This window comes from Rhamphochromis longiceps, linkage group LG23 (genome assembly GCF_057381845.1).
Source record: "Rhamphochromis longiceps isolate RC_006_pf linkage group LG23, R_longiceps_female_GT1.1, whole genome shotgun sequence".
In the NCBI taxonomy this organism is placed as follows: Eukaryota; Metazoa; Chordata; class Actinopteri; order Cichliformes; family Cichlidae; genus Rhamphochromis; species Rhamphochromis longiceps.
In genome coordinates, this window is record NC_140578.1 from 18828202 (window position 1) to 18841044 (window position 12843).

The following is a 12843-nucleotide window of genomic DNA, read 5'->3' on the forward strand; positions in this document are numbered from 1 at the left end:
TGTTGAGGTAACAAAGTGAATGGGCTTTGAAGAAGATGTGGCGAACAGGTTATATTCACTAGGATTTGCTTCTTAGTGAGGCAACTTCTGGGTTTAGTCTGTTTTGTCCAATTTTTGGAAGGTGAATGGCTTCTTCCTGGAAACCTATCCCAGACTTGTAAGCAAGCCTTTTGGAGCACAGTTGTTTAGTACGTCCTGAAAACAGACGAGCCTAGCAGAGGATGGTTTCGATCCATCGACCTCTGGGTTATGGGCCCAGCACGCTTCTGCTGCGCCACTCTGCTCCACACGTACCACAAGACTAGCGCTGCTTAAAAGTGGGCCTTCAATAACATCTTGCATGAACAAACTGTGGGAATTCTGAAGGTGGACGGTACCCGTTTGAACACTGACTTTTATAAATCTTTGTCACCTCAGCGTTCAATGCTTCAAAGCTTCTTGGACTGCTTGTCAGGTCTCGTGTGCGGCCCAACAGATTTTAAGCTAGGGTCAGCCAACCATTTCCTCGTTAGCTGCTAACTCGAATCACTGAGCTTATTGTGTGAGCCACTGAGTCGCATAGTCACGTAAACGCTTAGACGTGAAAACACTGACACTTGGTGTTGCGTATGTTTACTTCCTAAATAAACCCATGAACTCTCTTCAATGAACCTTATTTTACCTTTAGTTAACTAAAATCGACATTCTGTTACACGAACACACTCTGCTGATGCACTTCGATGCTCTTAATACTTCCCGCTGATTGTCAATGGTAGTTCTCATCGGTAGAGATGTAATACCGTCTGTAATCACAAGCACCGACATTAGACATGAAATCTGAATGTATCCAACACAGCGGACACAGTGACATTGTCCACAGTGAAAAACTATCCTGGATATGATGAGCTTGCTTCAGAATGCCAAGCCCAGCTCTGAAGCTGCTTTTAGATTTCATTATCATTCAAAACTGTTTGTTTGCTCGGAATGAAAAACTTATACTTGATATTTGAATGTTTTTTTCTTTACAATAATTTTGTGAGTTTCTCTTTGGTGCAGTCTTTACTTCTTTCAACTATGTGTTTACATGTATCACATGGCATTGCTCTCTGTATACCTGCAGCATGCGAGTGTTTTGTTTGCCATTTTTATTCAGTTCCATTTACAGAAGCCCTCTAATTCAGCTACTATTCACACCTATCCAATGTATTCACACCTGGTGCTTTCAGAAAACAATGGAACGTCCAGCTACCCGGGCCCCCTCCCCAGACGGTCAACACTTGCGGCTCCCCCATCACCTCTACCACTCAGTAAAGCTCACAAATTTCTCCATGTGCCTTCACACCTCTTTCCATACTTGAAAGGGATGTAAACAGACTCTCTAAGACACAGGACCCATGCAAAGCAGCTGGGCCAAATTCGGTGCCTCCATCCACCCTGAGGCACTGTGCTGATCAGTTGTCTACAGTGTTCACTGACACCATCAACAACTCACTGGAGACACGTCATGAGTCATGGACCTGAATTTCTGGACAGACGGACGAGTATGCCACAAGCAACTAAAAACCTCCTATTGGAAGGGAATCACAGGCTGCAGTCCCCTCACTCTCGGCTGACCTTGACGTGATTTGAACACGCAACCTTCTGATCTGGAGTCAGATGCGCTACCATTGCGCCACAAGGTCCCACAAACCTGCCCCTCTGCTCAAAACTTCTGAAAATCTCTGAGAAGCCAGACCATCTTTCCACACAAGCAATTTTTCTGCAACTGGAGGTTGTTCAACTTGTGAATGCAAAGAGGTTGTGCCAAAGACGCATGTCATTTCAGACCATGCATGTCAACATGCACACGTAGAATCTCTCTTTATACTTGAAAGGTTCTCCTCTTTGAGAAAAGAATACAAATCGAAGTTTGAAGTGCGCTTGCAGTAGTCAATCAAAGGCCTAATATAGTGTCTGTCATTCAGTGCTCACGCTCTGATGAGCTTTGCAAGCCAGCTAGACAAATTCTTAACAATGCATATTTGTTACTGATGCTTGTCAGAGAAAGACAAAGTCCTTGGACAGTGTCTAAAAATAAAAGACCTTCCTCTCACACACACCTAAAAAGTGATTGCTCAGAAGGGAGTGCTTTTGTACGTGATGATCTCCTGTCTCAAACACAAGCTGCTCTGGAGAGGCTCCTTGTGCCGTCTGCACCAAAATGCTATTCATGGGGGTAGGAGACCAGTGCTGTCAGCCTTGAATGAAATCTTACCTGACTAAACGACCTTACACTTCACACACAATGGTCTCTTCAACGACTGTTAATGGTATTTACCAGAGAAGTGACTTCTGACTAGGGAGTGTTCTGGCATGTGATGATCTCCAAAAGAACCAGCGCTGTTGGAGCAGGGAGCAGGCATCTCTCACCACAGGCCAAAAGGTGCAGGTGAAGTGGAGGAGCTGTGATGGCTGAGAGGTTAAGGCGTTGGCTTTGAAATCCAATGGGGTGTTCCCCGCGCAGGTTCAAACCCTGCTCACAGCGAAAATGCGTTACGGGTGCTTCTTTTTCTGCTAAGATAAGGTTGCAATTAGTCGGAGGGGCTCATATACAAAAGTTGCAACGGTGCCCAGGAGCATTGAGTGATTGACAGTTCTCCAATCACCGGTTCACACCACTGTACTTACATACTAATCATTCATGTACAAAATGTGCTTGTCTCCAAGGAGAGTCCCTCTTCTTCTCTCCAGGCTTTATAAACAAAAACGGTGGGAGATGTCGATCAGTGGCATGTGCACAGACTTTGAGTCACATATTAATTCAAACAGGCTGCAGTCCTGTCACTCTTGGTTGACCTTGATGTGATTTGAACACGCAAGCTTCTGATCTGGAGTCAGATGCGCTACCATTGCCCCACAAGGTCCCACAAACCTGCCCCTCTGCCCAAAACTTCTGAAAATCTCTGCAAAGCCAATCCATCTTCTTTCCACACAAGACATCAAAATTGTTGCAGGGGGCTACTTGTTATCACTGCTATAGAAAGGCTAGAATGACAAATCTTAATCCTTTCTGGCTACGTTTGGTTTTCAGTTAGGCGGCAGTACCTGGTCACTGGTCTCCCGGCAAACACAGCCAGCCATTTGGGTACACCCAAAGCAACACAGTGGTCCAACCGTTTACCGTCACTTTAGCAGCAGGTACACCGTTGCCTCCATTGTTGTTCTTGTGTTGCAAACAGGTGATGTCACGCTGTTGAGGTAACAAAGTGAATGGGCTTTGAAGAAGATGTGGCGAACAGGTTATATTCACTAGGATTTGCTTCTTAGTTAGGCAACTTCTGGGTTTAGTCTGTTTTGTCCAATTTTTGGAAGGTGAATGGCTTCTTCCTGGAAACCTATCCCAGACTTGTAAGCAAGCCTTTCGGAGCACAGTTGTTTAGTACGTCCTGAAAACAGACGAGCCTAGCAGAGGATGGTTTCGATCCATCGACCTCTGGGTTATGGGCCCAGCACGCTTCCGCTGCGCCACTCTGCTCCACACGTACCACAAGACTAGCGCTGCTTAAAAGTGGGCCTTCAATAACATCTTGCATGAACAAACTGTGGGAATTCTGAAGGTGGACGGTACCCGTTTGAACACTGACTTTTATAAATCTTTGTCACCTCAGCGTTCAATGCTTCAAAGCTTCTTGGACTGCTTGTCAGGTCTCGTGTGCGGCCCAACAGATTTTAAGCTAGGGTCAGGAAAACCATTTCCTCGTTAGCTGCTAACTCGAATCACTGAGCTTATTGTGTGAGCCACTGAGTCGCATAGTCACGTAAACGCTTAGACGTGAAAACACTGACACTTGGTGTTGCGTATGTTTACTTCCTAAATAAACCCATGAACTCTCTTCAATGAACCTTATTTTACCTTTAGTTAACTAAAATCGACGTTCTGTTACACGAACACACTCTGCTGATGCACTTCGATGCTCTTAATACTTCCCGCTGATTGTCAATGGTAGTTCTCATCGGTAGAGATGTAATACCGTCTGTAATCACAAGCACCGACATTAGACATGAAATCTGAATGTATCCAACACAGCGGACACAGTGACATTGTCCACAGTGAAAAACTATCCTGGATATGATGAGCTTGCTTCAGAATGCCAAGCCCAGCTCTGAAGCTGCTTTTAGATTTCATTATCATTCAAAACTGTTTGTTTGCTCGGAATGAAAAACTTATACTTGATATTTGAATGTTTTTTTCTTTACAATAATTTTGTGAGTTTCTCTTTGGTGCAGTCTTTACTTCTTTCAACTATGTGTTTACATGTATCACATGGCATTGCTCTCTGTATACCTGCAGCATGCGAGTGTTTTGTTTGCCATTTTTATTCAGTTCCATTTACAGAAGCCCTCTAATTCAGCTACTATTCACACCTATCCAATGTATTCACACCTGGTGCTTTCAGAAAACAATGGAACGTCCAGCTACCCGGGCCCCCTCCCCAGACGGTCAACACTTGCGGCTCCCCCATCACCTCTACCACTCAGTAAAGCTCACAAATTTCTCCATGTGCCTTCACACCTCTTTCCATACTTGAAAGGGATGTAAACAGACTCTCTAAGACACAGGACCCATGCAAAGCAGCTGGGCCAAATTCGGTGCCTCCATCCACCCTGAGGCACTGTGCTGATCAGTTGTCTACAGTGTTCACTGACACCATCAACAACTCACTGGAGACACGTCATGAGTCATGGACCTGAATTTCTGGACAGACGGACGAGTATGCCACAAGCAACTAAAAACCTCCTATTGGAAGGGAATCACAGGCTGCAGTCCCCTCACTCTCGGCTGACCTTGACGTGATTTGAACACGCAACCTTCTGATCTGGAGTCAGATGCGCTACCATTGCGCCACAAGGTCCCACAAACCTGCCCCTCTGCTCAAAACTTCTGAAAATCTCTGAGAAGCCAGACCATCTTTCCACACAAGCAATTTTTCTGCAACTGGAGGTTGTTCAACTTGTGAATGCAAAGAGGTTGTGCCAAAGACGCATGTCATTTCAGACCATGCATGTCAACATGCACACGTAGAATCTCTCTTTATACTTGAAAGGTTCTCCTCTTTGAGAAAAGAATACAAATCGAGGTTTGAAGTGCGCTTGCAGTAGTCAATCAAAGGCCTAATATAGTGTCTGTCATTCAGTGCTCACGCTCTGATGAGCTTTGCAAGCCAGCTAGACAAATTCTTAACAATGCATATTTGTTACTGATGCTTGTCAGAGAAAGACAAAGTCCTTGGACAGTGTCTAAAAATAAAAGACCTTCCTCTCACACACACCTAAAAAGTGATTGCTCAGAAGGGAGTGCTTTTGTACGTGATGATCTCCTGTCTCAAACACAAGCTGCTCTGGAGAGGCTCCTTGTGCCGTCTGCACCAAAATGCTATTCATGGGGGTAGGAGACCAGTGCTGTCAGCCTTGAATGAAATCTTACCTGACTAAACGACCTTACACTTCACACACAATGGTCTCTTCAACGACTGTTAATGGTATTTACCAGAGAAGTGACTTCTGACTAGGGAGTGTTCTGGCATGTGATGATCTCCAAAAGAACCAGCGCTGTTGGAGCAGGGAGCAGGCATCTCTCACCACAGGCCAAAAGGTGCAGGTGAAGTGGAGGAGCTGTGATGGCCGAGAGGTTAAGGCGTTGGATTTGAAATCCAATGGGGGGTTCCCCGCGCAGGTTCAAACCCTGCTCACAGCGAAAATGTGTTACGGGTGCTTCTTTTTCTGCTAAGATAAGGTTGCAATTAGTCGGAGGGGCTCATATACAAAAGTTGCAACGGTGCCCAGGAGCATTGAGTGATTGACAGTTCTCCAATCACCGGTTCACACCACTGTACTTACATACTAATCATTCATGTACAAAATGTGCTTGTCACCAAGGAGAGTCCCTCTTCTTCTCTCCAGGCTTTATAAACAAAAACGGTGGGAGATGTCGATCAGTGGCATGTGCACAGACTTTGAGTCACATATTAATTCAAACAGGCTGCAGTCCTGTCACTCTTGGTTGACCTTGATGTGATTTGAACACGCAAGCTTCTGATCTGGAGTCAGATGCTCTACCATTGCCCCACAAGGTCCCACAAACCTGCCCCTCTGCCCAAAACTTCTGAAAATCTCTGCAAAGCCAATCCATCTTCTTTCCACACAAGACATCAAAATTGTTGCAGGGGGCTACTTGTTATCACTGCTATAGAAAGGCTAGAATGACAAATCTTAATCCTTTCTGGCTACGTTTGGTTTTCAGTTAGGCGGCAGTACCTGGTCACTGGTCTCCCGACAAACACAGCCAGCCATTTGGGTACACCCAAAGCAACACAGTGGTCCAACCGTTTACCGTCACTTTAGCAGCAGGTACACCGTTGCCTCCATTGTTGTTCTTGTGTTGCAAACAGGTGATGTCACGCTGTTGAGGTAACAAAGTGAATGGGCTTTGAAGAAGATGTGGCGAACAGGTTATATTCACTAGGATTTGCTTCTTAGTTAGGCAACTTCTGGGTTTAGTCTGTTTTGTCCAATTTTTGGAAGGTGAATGGCTTCTTCCTGGAAACCTATCCCAGACTTGTAAGCAAGCCTTTCGGAGCACAGTTGTTTAGTACGTCCTGAAAACAGACGAGCTTAGCAGAGGATGGTTTCGATCCATCGACCTCTGGGTTATGGGCCCAGCACGCTTCCGCTGCGCCACTCTGCTCCACACGTACCACAAGACTAGCGCTGCTTAAAAGTGGGCCTTCAATAACATCTTGCATGAACAAACTGTGGGAATTCTGAAGGTGGACGGTACCCGTTTGAACACTGACTTTTATAAATCTTTGTCACCTCAGCGTTCAATGCTTCAAAGCTTCTTGGACTGCTTGTCAGGTCTCGTGTGCGGCCCAACAGATTTTAAGCTAGGGTCAGGAAAACCATTTCCTCGTTAGCTGCTAACTCGAATCACTGAGCTTATTGTGTGAGCCACTGAGTCGCATAGTCACGTAAACGCTTAGACGTGAAAACACTGACACTTGGTGTTGCGTATGTTTACTTCCTAAATAAACCCATGAACTCTCTTCAATGAACCTTATTTTACCTTTAGTTAACTAAAATCGACGTTCTGTTACACGAACACACTCTGCTGATGCACTTCGATGCTCTTAATACTTCCCGCTGATTGTCAATGGTAGTTCTCATCGGTAGAGATGTAATACCGTCTGTAATCACAAGCACCGACATTAGACACGAAATCTGAATGTATCCAACACAGCGGACACAGTGACATTGTCCACAGTGAAAAACTATCCTGGATATGATGAGCTTGCTTCAGAATGCCAAGCCCAGCTCTGAAGCTGCTTTTAGATTTCATTATCATTCAAAACTGTTTGTTTGCTCGGAATGAAAAACTTATACTTGATATTTGAATGTTTTTTTCTTTACAATAATTTTGTGAGTTTCTCTTTGGTGCAGTCTTTACTTCTTTCAACTATGTGTTTACATGTATCTCATGGCATTGCTCTCTGTATACCTGCAGCATGCGAGTGTTTTGTTTGCCATTTTTATTCAGTTCCATTTACAGAAGCCCTCTAATTCAGCTACTATTCACACCTATCCAATGTATTCACACCTGGTGCTTTCAGAAAACAATGGAACGTCCAGCTACCCGGGCCCCCTCCCCAGACGGTCAACACTTGCGGCTCCCCCATCACCTCTACCACTCAGTAAAGCTCACAAATTTCTCCATGTGCCTTCACACCTCTTTCCATACTTGAAAGGGATGTAAACAGACTCTCTAAGACACAGGACCCATGCAAAGCAGCTGGGCCAAATTCGGTGCCTCCATCCACCCTGAGGCACTGTGCTGATCAGTTGTCTACAGTGTTCACTGACACCATCAACAACTCACTGGAGACACGTCATGAGTCGTGGACCTGAATTTCTGGACAGACGGACGAGTATGCCACAAGCAACTAAAAACCTCCTATTGGAAGGGAATCACAGGCTGCAGTCCCCTCACTCTCGGCTGACCTTGACGTGATTTGAACACGCAACCTTCTGATCTGGAGTCAGATGCGCTACCATTGCGCCACAAGGTCCCACAAACCTGCCCCTCTGCTCAAAACTTCTGAAAATCTCTGAGAAGCCAGACCATCTTTCCACACAAGCAATTTTTCTGCAACTGGAGGTTGTTCAACTTGTGAATGCAAAGAGGTTGTGCCAAAGACGCATGTCATTTCAGACCATGCATGTCAACATGCACACGTAGAATCTCTCTTTATACTTGAAAGGTTCTCCTCTTTGAGAAAAGAATACAAATCGAGGTTTGAAGTGCGCTTGCAGTAGTCAATCAAAGGCCTAATATAGTGTCTGTCATTCAGTGCTCACGCTCTGATGAGCTTTGCAAGCCAGCTAGACAAATTCTTAACAATGCATATTTGTTACTGATGCTTGTCAGAGAAAGACAAAGTCCTTGGACAGTGTCTAAAAATAAAAGACCTTCCTCTCACACACACCTAAAAAGTGATTGCTCAGAAGGGAGTGCTTTTGTACGTGATGATCTCCTGTCTCAAACACAAGCTGCTCTGGAGAGGCTCCTTGTGCCGTCTGCACCAAAATGCTATTCATGGGGGTAGGAGACCAGTGCTGTCAGCCTTGAATGAAATCTTACCTGACTAAACGACCTTACACTTCACACACAATGGTCTCTTCAACGACTGTTAATGGTATTTACCAGAGAAGTGACTTCTGACTAGGGAGTGTTCTGGCATGTGATGATCTCCAAAAGAACCAGCGCTGTTGGAGCAGGGAGCAGGCATCTCTCACCACAGGCCAAAAGGTGCAGGTGAAGTGGAGGAGCTGTGATGGCCGAGAGGTTAAGGCGTTGGATTTGAAATCCAATGGGGGGTTCCCCGCGCAGGTTCAAACCCTGCTCACAGCGAAAATGCGTTACGGGTGCTTCTTTTTCTGCTAAGATAAGGTTGCAATTAGTCGGAGGGGCTCATATACAAAAGTTGCAACGGTGCCCAGGAGCATTGAGTGATTGACAGTTCTCCAATCACCGGTTCACACCACTGTACTTACATACTAATCATTCATGTACAAAATGTGCTTGTCTCCAAGGAGAGTCCCTCTTCTTCTCTCCAGGCTTTATAAACAAAAACGGTGGGAGATGTCGATCAGTGGCATGTGCACAGACTTTGAGTCACATATTAATTCAAACAGGCTGCAGTCCTGTCACTCTTGGTTGACCTTGATGTGATTTGAACACGCAAGCTTCTGATCTGGAGTCAGATGCGCTACCATTGCCCCACAAGGTCCCACAAACCTGCCCCTCTGCCCAAAACTTCTGAAAATCTCTGCAAAGCCAATCCATCTTCTTTCCACACAAGACATCAAAATTGTTGCAGGGGGCTACTTGTTATCACTGCTATAGAAAGGCTAGAATGACAAATCTTAATCCTTTCTGGCTACGTTTGGTTTTCAGTTAGGCGGCAGTACCTGGTCACTGGTCTCCCGGCAAACACAGCCAGCCATTTGGGTACACCCAAAGCAACACAGTGGTCCAACCGTTTACCGTCACTTTAGCAGCAGGTACACCGTTGCCTCCATTGTTGTTCTTGTGTTGCAAACAGGTGATGTCACGCTGTTGAGGTAACAAAGTGAATGGGCTTTGAAGAAGATGTGGCGAACAGGTTATATTCACTAGGATTTGCTTCTTAGTTAGGCAACTTCTGGGTTTAGTCTGTTTTGTCCAATTTTTGGAAGGTGAATGGCTTCTTCCTGGAAACCTATCCCAGACTTGTAAGCAAGCCTTTCGGAGCACAGTTGTTTAGTACGTCCTGAAAACAGACGAGCCTAGCAGAGGATGGTTTCGATCCATCGACCTCTGGGTTATGGGCCCAGCACGCTTCCGCTGCGCCACTCTGCTCCACACGTACCACAAGACTAGCGCTGCTTAAAAGTGGGCCTTCAATAACATCTTGCATGAACAAACTGTGGGAATTCTGAAGGTGGACGGTACCCGTTTGAACACTGACTTTTATAAATCTTTGTCACCTCAGCGTTCAATGCTTCAAAGCTTCTTGGACTGCTTGTCAGGTCTCGTGTGCGGCCCAACAGATTTTAAGCTAGGGTCAGCCAACCATTTCCTCGTTAGCTGCTAACTCGAATCACTGAGCTTATTGTGTGAGCCACTGAGTCGCATAGTCACGTAAACGCTTAGACGTGAAAACACTGACACTTGGTGTTGCGTATGTTTACTTCCTAAATAAACCCATGAACTCTCTTCAATGAACCTTATTTTACCTTTAGTTAACTAAAATCGACGTTCTGTTACACGAACACACTCTGCTGATGCACTTCGATGCTCTTAATACTTCCCGCTGATTGTCAATGGTAGTTCTTATCGGTAGAGATGTAATACCGTCTGTAATCACAAGCACCGACATTAGACACGAAATCTGAATGTATCCAACACAGCGGACACAGTGACATTGTCCACAGTGAAAAACTATCCTGGATATGATGAGCTTGCTTCAGAATGCCAAGCCCAGCTCTGAAGCTGCTTTTAGATTTCATTATCATTCAAAACTGTTTGTTTGCTCGGAATGAAAAACTTATACTTGATATTTGAATGTTTTTTTCTTTACAATAATTTTGTGAGTTTCTCTTTGGTGCAGTCTTTACTTCTTTCAACTATGTGTTTACATGTATCTCATGGCATGGTTCTCTGTATACCTGCAGCATGCGAGTGTTTTGTTTGCCATTTTTATTCAGTTCCATTTACAGAAGCCCTCTAATTCAGCTACTATTCACACCTATCCAATGTATTCACACCTGGTGCTTTCAGAAAACAATGGAACGTCCAGCTACCCGGGCCCCCTCCCCAGACGGTCAACACTTGCGGCTCCCCCATCACCTCTACCACTCAGTAAAGCTCACAAATTTCTCCATGTGCCTTCACACCTCTTTCCATACTTGAAAGGGATGTAAACAGACTCTCTAAGACACAGGACCCATGCAAAGCAGCTGGGCCAAATTCGGTGCCTCCATCCACCCTGAGGCACTGTGCTGATGAGTTGTCTACAGTGTTCACTGACACCATCAACAACTCACTGGAGACACGTCATGAGTCATGGACCTGAATTTCTGGACAGACGGACGAGTATGCCACAAGCAACTAAAAACCTCATATTGGAAGGGAATCACAGGCTGCAGTCCCCTCACTCTCGGCTGACCTTGACGTGATTTGAACACGCAAACTTCTGATCTGGAGTCAGATGCGCTACCATTGCGCCACAAGGTCCCACAAACCTGCCCCTCTGCTCAAAACTTCTGAAAATCTCTGAGAAGCCAGACCATCTTTCCACACAAGCAATTTTTCTGCAACTGGAGGTTGTTCAACTTGTGAATGCAAAGAGGTTGTGCCAAAGACGCATGTCATTTCAGACCATGCATGTCAACATGCACACGTAGAATCTCTCTTTATACTTGAAAGGTTCTCCTCTTTGAGAAAAGAATACAAATCGAGGTTTGAAGTGCGCTTGCAGTAGTCAATCAAAGGCCTAATATAGTGTCTGTCATTCAGTGCTCACGCTCTGATGAGCTTTGCAAGCCAGCTAGACAAATTCTTAACAATGCATATTTGTTACTGATGCTTGTCAGAGAAAGACAAAGTCCTTGGACAGTGTCTAAAAATAAAAGACCTTCCTCTCACACACACCTAAAAAGTGATTGCTCAGAAGGGAGTGCTTTTGTACGTGATGATCTCCTGTCTCAAACACAAGCTGCTCTGGAGAGGCTCCTTGTGCCGTCTGCACCAAAATGCTATTCATGGGGGTAGGAGACCAGTGCTGTCAGCCTTGAATGAAATCTTACCTGACTAAACGACCTTACACTTCACACACAATGGTCTCTTCAACGACTGTTAATGGTATTTACCAGAGAAGTGACTTCTGACTAGGGAGTGTTCTGGCATGTGATGATCTCCAAAAGAACCAGCGCTGTTGGAGCAGGGAGCAGGCATCTCTCACCACAGGCCAAAAGGTGCAGGTGAAGTGGAGGAGCTGTGATGGCCGAGAGGTTAAGGCGTTGGATTTGAAATCCAATGGGGTGTTCCCCGCGCAGGTTCAAACCCTGCTCACAGCGAAAATGCGTTACGGGTGCTTCTTTTTCTGCTAAGATAAGGTTGCAATTAGTCGGAGGGGCTCATATACAAAAGTTGCAACGGTGCCCAGGAGCATTGAGTGATTGACAGTTCTCCAATCACCGGTTCACACCACTGTACTTACATACTAATCATTCATGTACAAAATGTGCTTGTCTCCAAGGAGAGTCCCTCTTCTTCTCTCCAGGCTTTATAAACAAAAACGGTGGGAGATGTCGATCAGTGGCATGTGCACAGACTTTGAGTCACATATTAATTCAAACAGGCTGCAGTCCTGTCACTCTTGGTTGACCTTGATGTGATTTGAACACGCAAGCTTCTGATCTGGAGTCAGATGCGCTACCATTGCCCCACAAGGTCCCACAAACCTGCCCCTCTGCCCAAAACTTCTGAAAATCTCTGCAAAGCCAATCCATCTTCTTTCCACACAAGACATCAAAATTGTTGCAGGGGGCTACTTGTTATCACTGCTATAGAAAGGCTAGAATGACAAATCTTAATCCTTTCTGGCTACGTTTGGTTTTCAGTTAGGCGGCAGTACCTGGGGCCCGTTCTTCATACCTCGCTAAGTAGGTTAGCCGGATTAGATTGTTGACGATTTCGCGTGATCCTGGATCAGTCGGTTCCCCGAAGCTCATCCGGGACTTGCTGTCATAGCAACAGAGCCGTAAGCGTAAACCTGCTCGGGAGCA

At 45.4% G+C, this 12843-nt stretch overlaps 11 non-coding genes across 11 annotated transcripts; 4 read left to right on the top strand and 7 right to left on the bottom strand.

The window, feature by feature from the left end:
• Positions 1–1589: 1589 nt before the first annotated feature.
• Positions 1590–1661, bottom strand: trnaw-cca (transfer RNA tryptophan (anticodon CCA)). The gene has a single exon. It is a non-coding gene; the product is annotated as a tRNA-Trp (tRNA).
• Positions 1662–2420: 759 nt separating this feature from the next.
• Positions 2421–2503, top strand: trnas-uga (transfer RNA serine (anticodon UGA)). Its single transcript has one exon. It is a non-coding gene; the product is annotated as a tRNA-Ser (tRNA).
• Positions 2504–3421: 918 nt separating this feature from the next.
• trnam-cau (transfer RNA methionine (anticodon CAU)) lies at positions 3422–3493 on the bottom strand. Its single transcript has one exon. It is a non-coding gene; the product is annotated as a tRNA-Met (tRNA).
• Positions 3494–4799: 1306 nt separating this feature from the next.
• Positions 4800–4871, bottom strand: trnaw-cca (transfer RNA tryptophan (anticodon CCA)). Its single transcript has one exon. It is a non-coding gene; the product is annotated as a tRNA-Trp (tRNA).
• Positions 4872–5630: 759 nt separating this feature from the next.
• On the top strand, positions 5631–5713 carry trnas-uga (transfer RNA serine (anticodon UGA)). The gene has a single exon. It is a non-coding gene; the product is annotated as a tRNA-Ser (tRNA).
• A 918-nt stretch (positions 5714–6631) lies between these two features.
• trnam-cau (transfer RNA methionine (anticodon CAU)) lies at positions 6632–6703 on the bottom strand. Its single transcript has one exon. It is a non-coding gene; the product is annotated as a tRNA-Met (tRNA).
• Positions 6704–8009: 1306 nt separating this feature from the next.
• Positions 8010–8081, bottom strand: trnaw-cca (transfer RNA tryptophan (anticodon CCA)). The gene has a single exon. It is a non-coding gene; the product is annotated as a tRNA-Trp (tRNA).
• A 759-nt stretch (positions 8082–8840) lies between these two features.
• trnas-uga (transfer RNA serine (anticodon UGA)) lies at positions 8841–8923 on the top strand. The gene has a single exon. It is a non-coding gene; the product is annotated as a tRNA-Ser (tRNA).
• A 918-nt stretch (positions 8924–9841) lies between these two features.
• Positions 9842–9913, bottom strand: trnam-cau (transfer RNA methionine (anticodon CAU)). Its single transcript has one exon. It is a non-coding gene; the product is annotated as a tRNA-Met (tRNA).
• Positions 9914–11218: 1305 nt separating this feature from the next.
• trnaw-cca (transfer RNA tryptophan (anticodon CCA)) lies at positions 11219–11290 on the bottom strand. The gene has a single exon. It is a non-coding gene; the product is annotated as a tRNA-Trp (tRNA).
• A 759-nt stretch (positions 11291–12049) lies between these two features.
• Positions 12050–12132, top strand: trnas-uga (transfer RNA serine (anticodon UGA)). The gene has a single exon. It is a non-coding gene; the product is annotated as a tRNA-Ser (tRNA).
• Positions 12133–12843: the final 711 nt, after the last annotated feature.